Here is a 15,565-nt window from a genome sequence, read left to right on the forward strand (position 1 = left end):
ACCCCCATCAGACGAATTTCAAATGATAGATTTTTTACACAAGACATTGATACATTTTTATATCAATTTCGTTGACCAAGCACAATTCGCTGAATTCCTACACGTACAGAGTATTTCGTTCCTGCTATTGCTGTGTGAATGCGGGCAACGCTCACACTCAGAGACTCACTAAAAATTGACACACAGAAGCCGAATATTTCAAGCAAACTTTTGAGCAAATAATGCTCGAAATTGGCAAGGTGCATGCTCGTTTAGTGCTGAGTTTCCCTTTCGTGTTACCAGTGCAATCCCCTTGTGCATTTTGAAAGTAGGCTAATTCATTACATCCACTACCGTACTAAAAATGAAAGAAGTTCTAAATTGTAACAGAGACTATGTTATTCTATACGATTACCCCAGATAGTAGCCTAGTAGGAACCATTATGATACGGTTCTTCGATAAAACACCACTCACACCCATGGCCCAAAGGAGCTGCGCCGCTAGATCAAAATTTGGCTGTTTATTGCACAATCACAATGTAAGCACAGGGGAACTAACAAGAAGGGCTTACACACTGCACATCAAGGGTCACCAACCTTTTTGAAACCATTTGAGCAACTTCTTGGGTAGCCTACTAATTAATACGACGGACTAGCAGCTACTCCCACCGTTTATCCGTGCAAAGGTGAATTTCTTCACTTGGACATTGAAAGCACTCGGCAGGGTTTCTGTCCCTTACCAAGAACAGAAAATTCTCATTTTCCGGCATGCACACCAGCATCTCCGGCCCGGGTACAGTGTGAAAGATGCTTAAACTTCAAATGTGTACCTTTTACACCTCTTAAAGCAGAGGTTACCAACACAGGGCCCATATTTTGCGGCACATGACCAGATTTTGAAATGCTGATACATGATTCACTTCAAGAATATTGACGTTGAGTTGAAAAGAAGCTCCTGTATTCTCCTCTGACCAACATCAGTATACCCCACTAGCTGACACGACTACGGCCATGGTAATAGCTTTCCATGGAGGAAGAATTGGGTGATACGAACGGGAACGGGCATCTTGTCTCGACGTGCAGGTTACCGGTCAAGACTGGGTGCTCAGAAAACGATTCAAAGCTTCTCCACAAGATCAAGATTTACAAGGAGTTAGTTTTCCAGCAAGTAGGGCCTACCATGTCCAGTCCAGAGAACCCAAACATCGATTCTCTAGTCGCTGAAAAGTGTTTTCAGGTAATGTGCTCAGCTAATAGTTCAAAATAGAATGAAAGTGATGATCATGACAATATTTTTTTGCATTTGTACTTCTTTAATAAGATATTACTTCTTTTGTGGTAACCCCCTCGCCCATCTTAGAGAGCGTAGCGTTGTACTGATGCGAAGTTTTTAAAACGGGCAGTTTAACTGTGTGGCTCATTTCATCTCGATATGGAATTAATGCTTCCCGCGGCCTCTACAGTATTCGAAAAGTGGCACATGACCCATTTTTAGTTGGTGACCCCTTACCCAAAGGAATATAATGCCAGTAACTGCATTTTGATTCAGCATGAGCAGGCACGAAAACAGACAAGATAAATACTATTTATGAATGAAGTCAAAATATCTCACCATAGCTTATTTTCATTTGCATTTCCTTCAGATAGAAGAGCATACATACTTGAAGCTGTCATCAATAGTGCATGAATATTTGAAGTGACCCTAGGAAATGAATGCACGAGATACTGTCATCTTGTGTAGGCTGGTATTGCTGAATGTGTCTATCCAGACTCGCGTGAGTATCAAAAGGTCTCAAGGTTTGCAAAATAATGCATAACATATAAATTATGGTGTCAACAAATCCTTACTGCATGCTTCTTGGAAAACCCCGTAGGCCTACCAGGAAAATTCAGAATAGTCGAAAGCACCAAATTTTTACATATCTAATGGATATATTGACCTTACAAGATTTTCATATTTAATTACAACATGATAAAAGCAGTATACACACTGACGCTAGAATTAGAACATATAAACACAATAGTATCAAGTTAGCCTAATGGAAAATTTCTACAAAATTACGGAGCTGATCTCCTCAGCAATGAATACTCTGTATATTGAGATATTATACTCAAGGTAAGAAAATTCGTGAACAGGAAGCACTTCAAGTCTTCATCAAATTTATTTATCAATTGCTTTTATTACTGTGGTTCAATTCTTCATTTTTATAAAAGTATTAAAAATTCGGTTAGGCATCAACCGTGTCAATATATTTCTTGTCAGAGAACCAAGCTATTAAAGTCAATACTTGTCAACCTCTGCTACAACTCCAAATTACAGTTAAAAGTTTGAACCTCACTGGCAACGGCACTGCATTTACACTGCAACTGCATTAACAGTATTGATATAGGCCTACAGCCAGACAGGAACTGAGTAGATGAGCCCTGTACTACTGCTAAACCAACCACTAACAATGTTTAAATTATTGTGAGGAATAGTCGGTTATGTAGCAAATATTGTGTCAAACTGGTCTCAAGCATAGCCTACACATAACGATGCGTATTCTTTGTAACAGCAGCTATTGTATCTGTTACATCCCTGTGCAGTGCACCCTATGAAACGTGGTACGCCCTTCAGAAATATTGGTAGACCCTGCGGTGTGCGAAAGATTCTGTTGAAAAGATTTGATTTAAGGTACAGGACTTCAAGATTGTGAAAACAATACCTGAATAAACGATGTCTTGCAATGGGATATTGTTGTAAAACTTTTAAACCAGACGTTCTCAAATTTTTCTAGACATGCCCCCTTCATGATAGTAAAAAAATTTGCGCGCCCCTTGTCATCATATCACAAAATGCAACCAGTATGCTAGCAATCCCAACGGATAGTTTGATGACATGGAAGGCTATGACTGTTGACGAGACAATTCTCGAATATGAAATTCGGACTATATATACACAGAGAGCAACGCAGATATGAATCGGGATAAATTGTAAAGAGTGGGAGAACTCATTCCAAGTTTACCGAAGCTTCGCACCCCACTTCAGATGCTTTCAAGACCCCCAGTCTGAGAACCACTGTCTTGAAAAAGTATAGCAATAATCATCAGCGGGCAGTAAATTATGTCCTAAAAATTTTCGATACTTTGATAGTAGGTAGAGATCGAAAGTGTTCACCATGATCACCAATATATGTTTCCCATGAACACGAACAAAAATTTATAAACGTCGAAATAAACTGTTTTTTTTTGTGCCTTTGGAGAGACGGATATTAGGGTTAGGGTGGCCGGGTGCGGTATTAGGGGTGGGAAAAGGGGATATTAGGGTTGGGGAGGGGGATGTTAGGCTTGGGGGAAATTAGGGTAATGGGAGGGGATATTAGGGTTGGGGGAAAGGGAGATTGGAGGTGGGTTAGGGTCAAATTTGGGTTTCGGGTATCTCAAGATTAGGCTTGGGATATATTAGGGTTATGGGAGGGGGATATTAAGGTTTGGGAAAAGGTGGATTGTAGGTGGGTTAAGGTCAAAGTTGGGGTTAGGGTATCCCAAGATATGTCCGTCACCCCAACCCTAATATCCTCCAACCGTAATCTTTTGATACCCTAACCCCAACTCACCTCCAATACCCCTTTCACCCAACCCTAATATCCCTCTTTCCCCCAATCCTAATATTCCCCCTGCCCTAGCCTTAATATCCCCCAGCCCTAGTCTCGGGATAGCCTACCCTAACCCCAACTTTGACCCCAACCCACCTCCAACCTCCCTTTCGCCCAACCCTAATATCCCCCCTCCCACAATCCTAATCTTTGAATACCCTACCCAGTCTGTGTTCATGGGAAACATTTATTGGTGATCATGGTAAACACTTTTCGATCTCTACCTAGTATCGAAAAAGTGCCAAATTTTCATCTAAATATGATGAAATCAGCAAAAATATTGACCGACCTTGAGCGGAAATCCAACTTTTGCTGGGATGTAAAATTTTTCGTTGCTGGAAAACTCTGCAAGACTTGGACGCTCACATGTTGGAAAACATACTCAAAAAACAGATAGGAAATCACAGTTTTGGTGAAGTAACATCGTATGACTTGACTTGACGTTGTCATGCTTGCCGACTACTGCGATTATTGCTATGAATCAAACATCTCTGAGAAAAAAAGCATTTGGTGTTAACTGAGTTGTTAAGTATAGGGTTACCATATTTGGGAATCCAGAAAGCATACACCATTACTCAAAAATGTAATCCAGGGCTTCCCTTAGGCCCTAGACTTCCGAATGACCCGATCGAACATCCATATAACCTATTTCAGGTCATTTATGCCGATTTTCAATTGACCCTATCGATTATCCTAACTGTGAAAGCTGTAAAGTAGAATGAATTGCAAAAAAGGAGGATATTTGGGCGTTCTAAAAACAATTTCAATTTCCTTGAGGACAAACCCCGCACCCGTCTAAACGGCCCTGTGCATATAAAGCTGTATCAGCTGTATCACCCTGTGGATATAAAGCTGTATCATGATTGAGTCGGTCAATATATGATCGGGAATTGCATATAGATTGCTATCAATTTTTTTAACGTCTATATGCTCACGCAATCTAACTTAGGCTACTGACCGGTAGAGCTGAATGAGGTGTGTTCGAAAAGGTAGGACCCCTCGAATAATAATTAATTATACATCTCCGGGTGTATATACCCGTTGGCAGGGACGAAACAGCACTTCGTCAGGCTCCTATAGGGTGATAAACTAGGCTTACCATATTTTGGAAATCTAAAAAGGGGACACTTTTTCAGAAATTTGAGACTTGCAAAACCGGAGAAGAATTCTCAAAAATCAGTGCATTTTTCCCACTTTGTGATCGGTTGACTAAAAAAAAAGGCCAACTTTTCGTTCATAGCTGAAATCACCGTTTTTCACTCCGAAATACCCGCCGGAGCGTCACTTCTGTGCTAATTTACGGCATATTACTCGCATTTTGCTCTAAATGTGACCTAAATTTTCAAAAAAGAGGACAAAAGGGCGTCCTCCGAGGACACTTTCGAAAAAGTCAAAAAATGGGACAAATCTTCTCAAAAGAAGACGTATGGTAACCCTATGATAAACAGTCCCCCATCACCTTGTTCGCTTTTGCCACGAAATTATTGTTGTACTGTTTAGTGAGCCAGCGTTAAGATCAAAAATTTTCACTAATTCATGATACAGCTTTATATCCACAGGGTGATACAGCTGATACATCTTTATATCCACAGGGTGATACAGCTGATACAGCTTTATATCCACAGGGCCCGTCTAAACGCATCTTACCAGTAAAGGTAACCCAAGTGAGAAGAGACTTTGGGATATTGGGTACCTTTGCAGGATAAAGAAGGATATATAAGTATTGGAAACAAGTCCGAGTCAAACCATATGCCCAGTCATGTATTTATCTTGAATTGAGTTGCGAATGTGGAAGGACGCTGAATCACTCAAACTAAGAAGAATAGTATAAATGTGAATCTACATGACTAACTCAAGCCTTAAGTCGATAATTTTTATCCAAACTACTCGGTTAGAATATGGAACTTCTAAACATTGAAACAAATTGACATGGACATCAATATGATCATTGATATCATCATGGATCATAGGGTATTATGAGATAGCCGACACATCCCACCTGCCGGCTGCCAGTATGCCTGACTAGAATCGCTGGCCGTTTACTGAGCAGTGATGATTTTCCAAGTTGATGTAATTTAATAAAAAAATACAACAAAGTGTGACCACAGGACACCAAATCCATACAGGCCACTGAGGCCAGTATGGAATCGGTGGCCAAGTCCATGGCTTGATTAGCGTGCCCCAGACGCATAAGGGTCGTTCGTATCAGCCTATGCCAAATTTCGCATGCAGCAACACAGCTTGCAACTTGCAAGTGCATGATCATGAATTGAGTTACATTCGGTTTCATAGAATTAGAGTCAGCCTGATTAAAGTAATCGTTACTCTAAGGCCAATGGCCAATCCACCCCACACTACTTTTGATTTCAACACATATAGACCATGAACTGCAAACACACAAACAATTATAAGGCCCTGTGGATATAAAGCTGTATCAGCTGTATCATCCAGGTACTGCAGTCATCCTGGCGGAATCTTTGCACACACGTTAAACACCGCGAACGACCAAGTGAAACATTGTTGAGAGCGAATTGTAACGAACTGTGCGTGTCAACAGACTTTCGACTTCGAGGGTGGGATTTGGGAATGAGTCTACCTCTGAATATCTGAACTTTAGGACCGAATGTGATACAATATCGTTATTTGGCACATTATTTTCACAACTATATTGAGCAATATACGTTCATATATATACGTTCATATATTCGATGAATACTAATATAACTGACTGATTGATTGATTCTATTTCAGTGTTGGGCGCTTTCAGATATCACAACAAATCCATCAAGATCACGGGATTGCATAATTCTTCACCATCAAATATTTTCAGACCTTACTGAGTCCAGGTTTACAAACAATTCGAAACGAAAGCGTGCGCGTATACCTAACTTTCAACCTCATATTTAAAAGTCTTGCGCGACTTCAAATACAAAAAATAAGCCATAACAAAATCGGTAGTGAATAGTTCTTCCACATGAAATGAATTTCAGCGTCTACTAAGTCCTGGTCTACTCACAATTCGAAACCAAAGTCTGCGCGTATAGACACTTATTTGATGCCGACACGCGTCTATAGGAATACAAACTTTCAACCTCATATCTAAAAGTATTGCGCGATTTTAAATACACCAATTAGGCCATCACGGAATCGGTATTAGATAGTTCTTCAAAATTAAACGAATTTCAGAGTCTACTGAGTCCGGGTTTACCTACAATTTGAGGCGAAAGTATGCCGTTATATACCAGAGATGAGCATGGATAAGGATTATGATTTGAAAAAACCGGATTTGTGAATCGGATTTGGATTGGATTAGGATTAGAGATTTATTTTAGAATGGATTAGGATTTGGATTGGATTTACCGATTTTCTGGGGGATTGATATGCCGTGTGGTGAATGGTGACCAACTTTATTCAGATCCGTTATTAATGTACTTGAGAGGTGCAGCGCTATGCTAAGTTCTCTTAAATCAAGAGAATTGTTGGTTGCGAAAAAAAAGTTCCTATTCCTCCCTAGCATAAATTAGCATTTCTACTGAATTTCAAGTTAGAATCGGATTAGGATTGGACATGGATTTGGGTATACAAAAGCTATGGATTAGGATTTGTGGTTTCGGATTTGGATTGGATTAGGACATAGAAATTCCCAATCCGCTCATCTCTGGTATATACACTTATTCGATGTCGACACGCGCCTTAGGAATATACCTAACTTTCAACCTCATATTTAAAAGTCTTGCGTGACTTCAAATACAAAAAATAAGCCATCACAAAATCGGTATTGGATAGTTCTTCCATAGCCTTTATAAGATAGTCGTTACACTCCATTGTCAACTAGGGCGGGACGGCGACACTTAGCGGTGGATTTGTACCTGACAGCTGTTACCTGAAAGATAACTATAGTTACATGCGACGCAGTGTTATTTTCCTATATTGCCGGATATTGATTTACTGTTAACGATGGATATGTCAGATGAAGAGCTTATGCAGTTGTTTGATGACGTGAGTACTGAGTATATGCGTTACCTGACAATAATGTTGATCACCAAAAACTGTAAAATTGTTGCCTTACAGGTACAGGTATCGATACTGTATACCGGTATATTCGTATACCTGTAGTATAGCCTACATAACGGCTATGCCAGTACCAATAAAAACGAAATCACTTTATCACTTGCTATGAACTCTTTTGTTGTTGCTATTGCTGGCCATTCTTTTTAGCGCCGTCTAATGCAGACTTGAACAACTAGATAATTCTAGTCTAATTTGACTAAAGACTAAATTAGAGCAAAATGCCAGTAGTGTAATTTTAACCTAATTTGTGAAATGTTTCTATGCTCTAATTCCAGTCTTATTTGTGAAATGTTAATATGCTCTTATTTTAATTCCAATCTAATTTGTGGTTTTCCTCGAATTGTCTCTTAGTCCGATGCATTTTGCACAAGTTAACAAGAAAATGCCTCTTGTGCAGGAAAATCAATTGCAATTTTCTAGTTGTCCAAGTCTGAAGTTATCTGTTCCTATTTACTTCAACTCTCTCATTTCCCTTGCATACCGCGGAATGTATCTACATTCACTGAACATTTTCGATTTTAGGACCAAGAAGAAGAAGATGTTTGCATAGGGGACCCAGGACTTTCGGTTTCTGCAGAAGATACAGCCAATCCATTTTGTGACGTTGTTGAGGTTTTGATGGGCTGCGATAAGACTTACTGTCAAAAAACCGTGGATGAAGTTCTAAAAAATTTGAATATTTAATTAACATCTGTTCTTCATGATGAAGTTCTAAAAGACGTGTGTCATGTTGCTGAGTGCCATACAAAGCAAATGATGATGCTTGAGTACTCAAGTAAACTGCAAAAGCAATATTGTCCAAATGACTTGGCTGAAGAAACGGCCGTTAAACGTGTATTGAAGGAATGCTGCCCGATTATTATTCAACAACAACTTTCCTGGAAAAAAGGCAAGGGCCTTCGATAGATTGGTGTGACCGCCGATGATGAAAAAGTTATGAAATATCTCCCGGGGGCAACTCTTCGATGGGGTTTAAAGAAATTTCAGGGGGAAGACAACCAATGGTGCCGAAATCAAATCTCAAAAAAGGTTGGCTACCAGATGAGTACGAGTCAAGAAACAGGGGAAGTTTGATAGTCGCAAAGGATGAGTACTTCCACATGTTTAAACAAGTAGAACGCAATTTCCGAAAACAGTTACCTGCCAAATTCATTGATATGCGCACTATTTTGTGTGGAACGGACTGGCATCACTATTATAATGATAGAGACCGGAATGTGGTGAAAGCTATGATTCGGAAATATAGGCTATTAGAGCCAGAGCGTATATTCACTGTCGTACACGTACGATAACACCGTTTTCATCATTGGCAAGTCTTCGCGAAAGGCTGAAGAAATGTTCTACCTAATAATAAGCAGTGTTGAGATTACTCGAGTCTTGACTTGACTGCTTATTTTCATGTTATCCTATATTAATACCAGTGTGCATGCCTCTTATTTACATGCTTTACTGCTTATTTTCATGTTATCCTATATTAATACCAGTGTGCATGCCTCTTATTTACATGCTTTAGTCCAAAGGTGGGTGTCTAATTAAAATACCACTCCAAGTCGTTTCTGCACCGCCCTGTCTTTCCGTTATATCACAATCTTGTTGTGATTTAACTCCTTGGACTACATTATGTTCAAAATAGTATTAGATCCGGTGAGAGAGAGTCTTTATTATCGTTACATAACCAGAGGTGGTCAGTAACGAAGTACTTTTACGTTTTTGAAGTACTCAAGTAGTTTTCCTCTACTTCTGGTACTTACTCAAGTAGATCTGATTTTCGCTACTTCTACTTCTACTTCGTAATATTTTGTGATCTACTTACTTACTTTTCGCTATTTTCAGTTTGTCAAGTAGAAGTAGTTCAATCTTCCAATCAGGAAGATAAGCCGAGGAATTTCGGGGCTGTTTTCACGGAGTATCAACATTAAATTTTCATAAAAGTTTAGTAAATCCCAGAATTTTCGTCGCGCTTCGCGCGCAGTACTGGATGCGGAGTGACCAGTTTGCTTTCACGAAAGTATCGGTGAATATAATTTAGGTGGAGGGTTGACGTGGTTCCGTTCACACCACATTTTCGCCCTTCGTCCATATCAAATAATTCATCTCAGTATATATGGCTCATCACAACGTTTGAAACTGATGTTTCGCAATCTAGCATTTACTGGTCATATCGTAATCTAGCATGTCCATGGCGTGTCCAAATCTGGAGAAGTGGACTCTGACTTTGTTTTAGTTTTAGAGAAGTTTTAGCATACCACCTTTGAGACTTTCTGGACTAAAAACATGAAATACATGTTCTGCTTTTAGAAGTAGTATTTATATTTCACTTTCAATTCCCAGTATCATATACTTTGAGTTATAATTATTATCAGTTCTTTTGTCTGGATAACATACATGTTGAAGTATAAAAGCAAGTGTAGTAATGCCTTTAATTTTTGGAAATAAAGCTACACAATATGGCATTTTTACGGTCCACCATATTTTTTATTAACGTTTACTATTCACGCAAAGTGTTTACACCGTATCCTATACAACTTCTCCGTATTGCTCTTCGACTAAACTACGGGCCTTATAATATGGGGAATGGGGCCATACCATGCTATTTTCTAAAACGTACTGTTCGAGAAAACAGAGGATTAGCATCGCATTTCCATATCAATACAATCATTTTCATCCCATGATGTGGACGAATACTTATGCTATCGAAAATTGGATACCTGCTAGTATGCATCAATATGAATCAAACTCGTCAGTCGTCACCTATCGCATAGTTCAATTTGCACCTTTTTACAATCCATGTGAACGAATTAGGATCGTTTTCATAACTACTTACTTACTTGAGTACTTTTAAAGTAAGTCAATTCTACTTCTACTTCAAGTAGTTTTAGGTTGCTTATGAAAGAAGTACTTCTACTCGTACTTGAGTAGATATTTTCGTCGCTACTTCTACTTCTACTTGAGTAGATTTCTTGACTACTTTGACCACCTCTGTACATAACAGGATACAGCAATAATGGTGGTACATAAAATATGCATCCAGGAACAGATATCATATGAATGATCGCTACGAGCTTGGATGTCAACTGGTCTGATTAAACAGGTACGTTGAAAAGATATCATCGATGCTTTCATAACGGATAGCTTTTTTTGTCTTCTCTGGGACGTTTGTCACCAGTTGGAACAAGGTACAGACGAAGTCCGATTGCAGTAGAACTACAACATTGCGGAATACAGCAATACTTCCCATTCGCTAACTTACTAGTTCCCGATTTCGCAGTAATTTTACTTCTCGAGGCTTGAAATGTGTAGAAATAACTTGCTGTGCAACATATATAACTGAAACTATAATGAAACACTGTACTCAAAATAAAGTTATTACCAATCACCACCAGGAGTCGCTACCCCGCCGATAGTTGCCACAGAAAACAATGGAGTGTAATGACTATCTTATAAAGGCTATGGTTCTTCCCCATGAAATGAATTTCCGAGTCTACTGTGTCCTGGAGTAAAGGAGTATTTGGTTGTATTAAGTAATCTAGGCTATAACCTACGCTATAGTAGTATAGATCCATCCAAGAAACAAAATGACAAAGTCTGGAACACATGAAGATGCCATCTTGGCGAGACTGAAGAAGATGGACAGTAAACTGGAAGATACGCTCAGTGAAGTCAAAGGTTTGACACAGCTGAATATAACACTGCAAAAGCAATATGAAATATTGCAATCTGAGCTTGATAAGACCAACCTAGAGGTTAGGAAACTAAAGGAAGAGAACAAGGAACTCCGGAAAGAGATAGAAATTGCAAGACTGGAATGGAATTCATGAATGCAGAATTTGAGAGCAACAAAGAAAATCTAAAACTAGCCTCGCAAGAAACCATGCTCAAGGAACACGACAAATTTGAATCAACTATGAGTATCCTGAACAAAAAAATATCTGGCCTAGTACGCACCAATGACAACCTGGAGCAGCAATCTCGAAACAACAACCTGGAATTTTATGGTGTCCCCTACTCCAAAAAAGAAGATCTGCCGGAGACCATCATGAAAATAGCTAACGCCCTGGAAGCTGACATCACTGCGCCACAGATTGTGCACTGCTATAGAGTGCGCTTCAAAAATCCAGACAAAACAGGACCCATTGTAGCTAAATTCTCTTCGGACCAACCAAAAAAAGAATTCCTCAAAGTGAGAAAGGGCAAAAAGGATATCAAGGACTTCGGTGTTGAAGGAATGGAACAACTCTTCCTAAACGAAAATTGAACAAATTACAGAAGAGATGTCTTCTTTGAAGCGCGAGCTGCGAAAAAAGAAAAAAGCTTCAAATACCTCTGGACTGCAAATGGGAATATCTACATGAAAAAGAATGATGGCGCACCCAGAATCCACATTGAGTCAAAGGATGACCTCAATAAACTCAAATAGAAGCTGCTATACTGCTCTCTCACTGCAAACGCAACCCACACTAAAAAAATGGCTCAAAACTTTTTCAACATGAGCAACTGCAGATCTATCAATTCAACGAATAGTAGTGACATCCCATCATCTCAAGGAATTTTACTTGCACACTTAAACTATAGATAACTAACCTACGGATAGATGGGCAACACGTGATTCACGGTCGAGAGACCGGATGCTCGTCAGATTTGTTGTCGCTTCATAGCATGAAGCGGGCAAAGCGGCAGGTTGTCGGCCAGATTGACTGTTACAAATGCAGGTATGTTTGGTGCGGATAGGATATAAGGCAATCAGAACAGGTTATTTAGTGATACAGTACATAGCCACTAGCGCGGCTATCAAAGCATTAATATCAGGAGTATATTTAAGGAGCCAAAGAAGTCATGATATTCACTCTTATTATTCAGGTTATCAATTGGTTTCAATATTGAATCCAGCTGCATGAGGTTTCCTTGAAATAGTTTGGTTTGTATAATCATAGATAAAGAGAAAAAGTTACTCGATGTGTCTGCTTTACCTGAACATTATCATGTGACAAACTTGTTGGATATCAACAGGATCATTTTTTCAGTTACAGTATGTCAAAAAAGGTTTAGTTTGGCTGACTAGAGCCGTCTTATGACTCTTGTAAGTGCAAAGCTGGATGTACTTAAATAAAAGAAATGATGAAGTTCTATCCAAAGGAAAAATGGTGCATGGGAAGATCTTGCCATTCAATACAATTCCTTCCCAGATGCTCGAAAGGTATCATCCAAGCAGCTTAAAAAATGTTGGACTAACATGAAGACGAGGTAAGCTTTTTGATGGAATTCTAGGAATGTGCCAGGCCAGTTCTAATGCGTATGCATTTCATCAGATCGAAAGAAGATATTACAGAGGAACGGACCCACATGGCGGCAACTGGAGGCCCTCCAACCAAGGCAGTAGCCTACCATATATGTCACAGATGATCCATAGCATGATACCAGAACAATTCGAGCCACATCTTCATCAACATCTTCGGGTACGGTATGCCATAACAATGGACACTTCATGGATAAAAGCACCTATCAAGCAGTGATCCCCACAAATTAGTATAGTCAACGGTATTCGCTGTTGATATGTGAGCATCGCTGACTCTGGTTATGTAGGTTTTGTTGCGTGTTGGGTTACCGCTTAGCTGTAAAACCTCCAAAATCGCTCCATCTAAATAACTGTAAAACGATAGGTTCGCAAACCCGAAAGCTAACACTGACCAGAATTAGCAAAGCACAGTGATTGATAGTCTTGAGGACCATAGCCAGTCAATGGTGATCAGGGTCTAGGACATATCCTCGATGTGGTGTGGTCATCGATATTGTTTATTATTAATGAGCGTTAACTAAAATCTGTGTAAATATATATAGATACATGACTAACATGAGCATAGCTTCATAAGCATACCGTATAGAAGTTATTAGAATTTATACACATTTGCTATGCAATGTGGGCTTTCTATATCATATGTCCCTATTTCAGATGTGACTTTCACGACTGCAACTCCGGTGGTAAAAGAAACGGAAAAGACAGGGTTGCCAAGAAAGAAACCAAAAAGAGCTGAAGTTAATAACTTCATATCGGATACCATGTTCTTGGAGCATGAGCTGAAAGTGGAAAAGATTGAATTAGAAATTGACTGCTTGCAACAGCAAAGGCTCTTAGTGGAGGAGCAGCAGTCCCTTGCTGATCTGCAGTTGGTACTTGTGACCAAGCACCTGTTGATAGCAGATGTAAGGCAAAAGCTTGAAGGCTCGCCTTCACCAGACCTAGTTGAAACTAGTCTACCTACTTTATAAAAGCTTTCAATTTAAGATTCATTGCTTCTGCTTACACCACCGAGATGCAAATATTTTTGTGGTATTCCCATTATTGATAGTTACTATGCCTCTAATTGCAGTATCAAGACATGAATACGTTTCTTTTGCTATGACCATTTAACTGCATAAGCCTCGACTTGCAACACCGCACCGCGATATTAATGCTTTTTTTTTGCTTTGGCCATGGCCATGTAACTGTGCATTATTGATAGGTACTGTTCCACTTCCTTTCTACGCTGTTCCATTTCGTTCGGTTTTATACAAGTTTCACTGCAGTTTCTTTATTTATGATAAATTAAATTGTATTCCTAAAGTGGGTTTCTACGATCCGGCGTCTCTGAGCTAGGTAGGCCTCTCAGGGATCCTCGTACATAACTTGGTGCCTCTACAACTTCTTGCGGGATGACAGGGACATCAGTTTCATTGTTGATAATGCACCTAAATTTGAAGGGAGTTAAGCGCTTGATTTCAAGAAAATCAAGAAATATATTACCTGTGTTTTCTGGCATAGTTGTATAACACTGCTGTTGCAACAATTAAAGCCATTGCTGTGTCGACATTTATCCGTAGACCCAGTGATAAGCAGGGAAACACGTTCTTCCACACTCCAAAAAATCCGTTCTATAGTTATTCTGCAGGATATTTGAACCTTGTTATATCGACGTTCAGCAGCTATTTGTCATAAAATCGTGAGGCCCCATTGGCTGCAACTTCACCTTGTGGGAATTTGATGTATGTTGAGCTTTTATGAGCTATGGCAATACTGTCCAGGTTCATGTTCCAGCTCCCCAGCAACAACTTGAAAGCTTCCTGTGGCGAACAGTGCAAAACAACAGGGAACTTCAACAACGGGGGCAGGGGTAGACCTTTGTTGGATGGGTTGGTAAGGTCACACTGTAGGACCTCCATAAATCCACTAACACCGGCTTTCGTTAAGCCTATAGCGATCAGAACATAGTTCCTCAGTGAGGTATTCCAAGGGATTATCAAAATCTGTAAGTTACTTCTGTACTTGCTGCAGCCTGTTTCCATCCACTTGCATGTAATATTCCAACATATCTATGTCAATATCCATTTTATCTGAAAGGAATGAAACACGTACCGTATGCCTGTCTGCCGATATGGAATCGGTGCCTCGTGCACACCAAAGATCCTACTAATTGTACACGCGGTGTGATACTGCACACCAAATATATTACGCTAAACATACCACCCTGGAGGGTATCTTAACATTTCATATCGAGCGAACGCACAGTAGCGAATAATGCCAGACATGTCGAAAATGTCTTTGAATATGAAGCCTCTACTCCAATGGAGTTCAACGAAGCCTTTACTCCGTTGTGCAAGACTTGAGTTTGAGGCGTCTCTGATTACCGGCCTTAGTCAGTAATTCGAAATCTAATTTTCCCATCTTAATTATGCCTGGTTATGAAAACGTCTTGTCTTCATTTACCAATATATAATACAACCTATCTATGAATATACAAACCTAACTATTTCAAGGAAACCTCAGCTGGATTCAATATTGAAACCAATTGATAACCTGAATAAGAGTGAATATCATGACTTCTTTTGCTCCTTAAATATACTCCTGA

At 39.5% G+C, this 15,565-nt stretch overlaps 2 long non-coding RNA genes across 2 annotated transcripts; one reads left to right on the forward strand and one right to left on the reverse strand.

The window, feature by feature from the left end:
- Positions 1-12,696: 12,696 nt before the first annotated feature.
- LOC145459403 (uncharacterized) lies at positions 12,697-13,789 on the forward strand. The gene is made up of 3 exons (XR_013921393.1): positions 12,697-12,926; positions 12,992-13,138; positions 13,633-13,789. It is a non-coding gene; the product is annotated as an uncharacterized LOC145459403 (long non-coding RNA).
- Positions 13,790-14,235: 446 nt separating this feature from the next.
- Positions 14,236-15,245, reverse strand: LOC145459404 (uncharacterized). Its single transcript, XR_013921394.1, has 2 exons — positions 14,464-15,245; positions 14,236-14,408 (listed from the first exon to the last, which is right to left on the reverse strand). It is a non-coding gene; the product is annotated as an uncharacterized LOC145459404 (long non-coding RNA).
- Between the last annotated feature and the right edge of the window lie 320 nt (positions 15,246-15,565).

The sequence above is a fragment of the Botryllus schlosseri genome, chromosome 16, assembly GCF_051294905.1.
Source record: "Botryllus schlosseri isolate E-star chromosome 16, Bs_hap1, whole genome shotgun sequence".
NCBI classification, from domain to species: domain Eukaryota; kingdom Metazoa; phylum Chordata; class Ascidiacea; order Stolidobranchia; family Styelidae; genus Botryllus; species Botryllus schlosseri.